Source organism: Malus domestica, chromosome 16 (genome assembly GCF_042453785.1).
Source record: "Malus domestica chromosome 16, GDT2T_hap1".
NCBI lineage: Eukaryota > Viridiplantae > Streptophyta > Magnoliopsida > Rosales > Rosaceae > Malus > Malus domestica.
Window position 1 is genome coordinate 22,801,834 of NC_091676.1, and position 6,560 is coordinate 22,808,393.

The window sequence follows — 6,560 nt, forward strand, 5'->3', positions numbered from 1 at the left end:
TAGACACTAGGAACTGCAATGGACGGAAATTTAATTAAAAGACTAACAACAATGAAAACTAACTAAATAATATAATTTAATAATGGGGGGGTTTGGTTTTGACGAGAAGTAAATTAAACTTAAATAAATTACAGAATTGACAAAAACATGAAATTAAAATGAAAGGATAAATGACGGACTAGCTAGAGGGTTCTTCTCCACACATGACACATATGCAACCTAAATTGATTTTCAGTTGTTCTTTCAATAAATTTTGAATCTCAATACTCCAGATTAACCGTGAACAGCACTTTTTTAATCTTCAAGTTTTCCTTAAGTTATTGAATTGGACGGGAAAACGCATACAACAATTCAAAACATTCTTCAAAAGTCCCCTACGTGAAAAGCACAATAGAGATACAATCAAAGATCATTAAACTTTGTGAAAACTATAAGCATTGACGAGGCATTCGTAACTATGAAAAGCATGATACTCTTGCCAAGAATTTACTTAACGTGATTGTGACTAGCAACCTTTACTACTTGTGAAAATAAGTTCATAACGATTAGGTGAAATTCACTTATATTCTAGCATCAAATTCATGCATGTAAATTAAGCGTGCACTCTCAACCAACATACACAAATCAGTTTTTATACAAACGGATAAGTAAATTGAAATCACAACTTATGAAATCACAACCGAAGGTAATCAATTCATATTACAAATATATTCATGGTTTCGAATTAACCTCTAGCCAAAATAAAATTTAATTACACATTATTAAAACAGAAATAAAATATAGATTTAGAAAGATTTAACCGAGAGAGAAGAAGCTTGCTGCTTCTGTCCACGCTGGTTCTCAAACTCCCGAAGGCAGCTTCTATCCTTCACGCTGCCAAAGGGTAGCGTTCTTCCCCAAGCTCTCAGTCAGTCCGCCTCTCCCTATTGCCCACGCTGCCCAAGGGCAGCCCTCCTGCTTTCCCACGCTGATTCTCAAACTGCCCCCGTGTTTCCCTCTCTCCTCTCGCCCTCCTCTGGCGCTGCCCCGTGTCCTGCGTTTCTTGTCAAGCTGCCCAAAGGGCAGCTTCTTTCTCCCGCTCCCCAGACCCCCTCATCACGCCAGCCTCTTCTTATTTTTATATCTTTCTTCTTCTCTATCAGTCACGCCAGCTGCAAAGGCAGCCCTTTCCATCCCCTTTCACGTGCACTCCTCTCGCTCTTTTCACGCCTGCTTTCTTTCTTTTCTTTGGATCCGTCTTTCCCATTTTTCCTTTTCATCTTTTATTCTTTTTGTCTCTCCAGCTGCCAAGCAGCTGTTTTCATTCTCTTTCAGCTGGTCTTCTATTCGCCTGCCCTCCTCCTAATTATCCTCTTTTATTTCTTATTCCATTTTGACCTTTCAAAGCTGCAAGGGCAGCTTACTCCTCTGCCTTGGATTCTTTTTTCGCTGTCCTCACGTCCCCACCTCTCGGTCCTCACTATTTTATTTCTTCTTTTATTCTTTCACTATATAGACATAGAGAGGGACAAACCTTGTTTACACCATTTGGCAATTGTAATAATAACTTGCTTATAAAATGTAAATTAGTATTATCATGTAACAATAAAGGGTAAATTTGCATAACAGATCCTATAACTACAAAAATAATGTAAATAGCTCAAAAATATAAAGAACTAACTAAGAAAAGACGAGTGAATTCGAAGTAAAAATGTATATAAAAATGATCCGATCATCTATTGCACATAGTATGCATGTAAAGTTGCAAAATGTTCATTCATTTCTTCCTCCCAAGCCTTAAATGCTTGGCCATTGGTACCTAGCTAGCTAATATGGTTGCTCTATGAGGACTTTTTATTGGTTTTTAATGAAGGATTAGTTTCATTTATATACGGATTATGACATTTTGTAGTGCTGTGATTAGCTACTGCTTATGTTCAATTTGTACCATTTAGGAGCACTCTCTATTATGTTCAGATTGAGAAGTGCTTAATAATTTGTTCTAATGTATGATGTCTTTCATTTTATGTTCTGATTTATGATCTTACTAGAAACTACTTTTCTTCAAGATAATTTTTTTTAAAGTTCTTTGTTGATTGCATTCATGTAAAGCTTAAGATAACTGGCTACTTAGTATTTTAATTGTATATTTTTTTTGTAAAAACCGAACCAAAACTGTTTGAAAACGCACCAAATTGATCCAAATGGTTTATTTTTATTTCAGTTTTTGGCTTCAAAGTTGTATTGAATCGAACCGTGCCCACTTGTAGCATCTATCCCTGCCTACATTGCATGCAGTGGTTCAAGAGAGGATCCTCGCCGAATCCTCATTGTGATGATATGGAGAATCCTCCAATCACATCCGTTAATCGTATATCAAACGGTCAATTTTTGTCAGATACTGTTTATATTCAATTTTAAATAAAAAAATTTATAATGATTTCTGACTGTATGATATTTGATTAACGAATGTGGTTTGAGGATTTCCGAGATTCTCACAAAGTTAATCTAACTAGACCCTCACCCTGCGATTCCCTCTAAAACAATAGGAACTGTCCTATTTATACTAGGGAATGGCCGCAACAACTAGCCTAGGATTGGTTGGTGGAAGCGGCAAAAATAGAAGAAGATAAAAGAATGAATCTGAAACTTAATGGCTAAGTCCTCTGGAAACAAGTGTCAATAGTTTGATAGGATGGAACCTTGCCACCTCCATATGCACAATTAGTGCTTGCAAGCAGCTTAATATGAATACAAGAGAGATAGGCATGAACCAAATCATGCCACGTCAAGTTTGAAGCTAAAGACTTAATGCCTAAGTAAAGTAATGCATATCAGTTAAGTTGCTGCATTGTGGCTTAATTGGTGTGAATGTGTAAGGGCTGGACTACACCTAATAAAATAGGTGGACATCTTAATAAGCTTAGTCACTAAGGCTGCGTGACTCAGCTTGCTCAATGGTACAGGAGGTGTCAAATCAAATGCATGGTAAAATGGAGATGATATGTTTCATCGCGAAAACTAGTTTTTTTTTTTTTTTTTTTTTTTAATAATAAAAATATTATTATCTTAAGTTTATTATATTCGGTGTAGCCCAAATTTTACAATTTGGGGACATGACTTTATATGTTTATCATCGTTTCAATGGTCAGATGGTAACTATATTAAATATATTTTTATAACAAATGTATTATATCATAATCACATAAAGATAATAATTGTATTAAATACATTATAAGGTTCAATTTGCGAAATTAATAAAGTAGCAACTCACCTTATATATAGATAAAGTCAATTATTACTTATGCAATTAACTCAGTTGCTACCTTATATATTTAGGAGTATATTACATTTTGGCGCCTAAGTCAGGACATAATTTCACTATCATACCTTTTTTAAAAATATTATAATGTCATACCTAAACTTATCATTTTGTTACAACATCATACATCTGTTATATATTTAATTAAATTATATGTTAGTTGATGACATGACAAATGAAGGTCCCATATATTTTTTTTTTGTCAAAGGCTAGAAATGTATTAAAAGTCAAATACGAATGGAAACATTTGCATCTTCAGCAAGAATATTAAACAAAAATTGAGGTCTTAATTCATCCCAACCATAACTCCCACCATGCTTAAAAACGTACGCCACCACCATATGGGCTGCACGATTGCATTGTCGAGGGGTAAAGATAAACTTCACCAATTGGAATGACTGCATTAAATTCCAAATATCAACTAAATATATCTCCAGCAATATAAGAAGAGAAATTATATTCACATATCCCAAATTACTTCTCTCACACCTTTTTAATTTTTTAATATTTTTCTATCAAGTGTAAGTGGTGTTGTGGAGCAAAAAATAATCCCAAAAATCATAGAGCTGACACGTGGATTATTTCCTAAGAGAGACAAGATTGATCATATTAATTGAGCAAAGAGTTGCCTCATTCACCACATGTAGCTGAGAAAGCAAACAGAGGATCAACGACTGCTCAAGGCACCTCTGCTCGTAGGAAAAGTCAAAGATATTTATAATAGAATGATCCCTTATTCTTATCATAAATACATTCCTAATTAGAGAAAACATATTTCAAGTAAGTACTCCTAATCCCATTTATTTAGGATATTTACCTAATTATTCCAAGATATTTATTTACACAAATATCTTGGAATATTCTCACCAGTGTTCTAAAAATCGGCCTAGGCGCTAGGTGGTGAAGACCTGCCTCGATTTAGGGCAAATTGTTTCGAAAAATTGGTCTAGAGCTACGGTTTAGGCCTCCTAGGCTAGGCAGTCCTAGGAGGCGGGCAAGGCGGCACCTAGGCGGTCCTAGGCAGATTTGATTTTTTTTAATTAATTGTGTGCTTTTTTATTTTTTTAGTTTCATAGTGGTATACTTATGGAAAATGGTGTACCTAATTTGCAAATGATGGATTGACTACAAGTTCATCCAATTTTGAAATGAATTGGAGAACTTTTGAGGGGATACATACAAAAAAATGAAAAAGAAATAAACTAGATACAACAACGTTAAATAATTTAGTCTATGTCCAATCTAATGCAAGGATCATAAACAAGAAGAATTAGTCTATCATCCAAGAATACTCCTCACTATGATTATATGCTTACTGTTTTTTGAATATTGAACTTGAACTTGTTGGATGGATGTACTTTGTGTATTCTTCTACTTTTATTTTTGCATTTTATTATTCTTCTATTATCCATACAAGTATAGTTTATTTTTTTACAATTTTTTTTAATTATAAATTGACACTTATTTAAGATATATAATAAATTTACAGAAATCCGCCTAGGTGCTTGCCTAGGCCCCGCCTAGCCACCTATGTGCTAGGCCCCTGCCTGCCGCTCAATTAGTGCCTAGCGTTTTTTAGAACCTTGATTCTCACTTAAACACAAGCTTAGGGCCGACCACCCCTAAACCCTAGAGGGTTGGCCCATCTCCTCCATCTCTCCTATAAATACTCAATTTATCTCCAAAATTCAGTAAACTTTAACTACCCCTAAAGAGGCTTTTTGCTATCCACAAACACTCAAACACATTATTCTTAGAATTCTAACTTTGGCATAAGAGATTTTTCTGGCCTTTTGCAATATTTTACTCATATTTTTTCAAGTGAGTTTTTAAGAAGATGAAATGATTAAGTGTTTAATTTACGAAACAGTGATAGTATTAGTGTTCGTTTGATAAATATTCAGTGTTTAGTTTACGAAACAGTGATAGTACTAGTGTTCCGTTTAAGAAGTAGTCAGTATTTAGTTTACGAAACAGTGATAGTAATAGTGTTCGTTTGATAAATAGTCAATGTTTAGTTTACGAAACAGTGATAGTACTAGTGTTTTGTTTAAGAAATAGTCAGTGTTTAGTTTACGAAACAGTGATAGTACTAGTGTTCGTTTGATAAATAGTCAATGTTTAGTTTACAAAACAGTGATAATACTAGTGTTCTGTTAAGAAATAGTCAGTGTTTAGTTTACGAAACAGTGATAGTACTAGTGTTCCGTTTAAGAAATAGTCAGTGTTTAGTTTACGAAATAGTGATAGTACTAGTGTTCCGTTTAAGAAATAATCAGTGTTTAGTTTAAAAATTAGTGATAGCATCAGTGCTCAATTTAAGAAATAGTGATGGTACCCTTGTTCAATTTGAAAAATGGTTAGTATTTAGTTTAAGAAATAATGATAGAGCAAGTTTTCAATTTAATAAATAGTCATTTTTCAGTTCTAGAAAAAATCAGTGTTTAGTTTAAGAAATAGTGACAGTACATGTGTTTAATTCTAAAAATAGTTAATGTTTAGCTTAAAAAATAATCAATATTCAGTTTAAGAAATAGTAATAATATTAGTGTTAAGTTTAAGAAATAATGATAATACCCGTGTTCAGTATACAAAATAGTGAGTATTCAGTTTAAGAAATAGTGATAATACCAGTGCTCAGTTTACGAAATAGTTAGTGTTAATTTAAGAATAGCGATAGTACCAATGCTCAGTTTAAAAATAGTGATAGAGCTAGTGTTCAGTTTAAGAAATAATAGTAGTAGTGTTCTATTTAAGATATAGTAACGGTACCCCTATCCAATTCGAGAAATAGTTAGTGTTCAATGTTTATAATTGATAATTTTGTTTACTTGGGGAAATATTGTTGCTATTTGATCTTTTTTTTTTTTTTTTTTTTTTACTTGAAGATGTAAAGTATCAAATTGTTAGTATGATATCAATGCATTTTTTGTTGATTTGTTTTCAGGTTGTTGCTGGGACAGAACAAAGCCGCGAGCAACACTTCCGGTAAAGGCAGATAATAAGGAGAAGGTGGTGGTGTTGAAAACACCCGAGGCGGTGAAAATACCGAAGCTTTACGGGCAAATCTACAAGACCATTGTTTTATCCGTCAAGAGTTGAGACCCCACTGGCAAATCTACAAAGTCTCAAAAACTGAAAATGAAACTGGGATAATTTCCAATGGAAGTGGCTCCTGCATTCTAGGAAAGTGGGTTCTATGTGGTAAGCAAAATTAAGGGTGAAAATTGATCAACAAAAGAATCTGAACCACCTAATT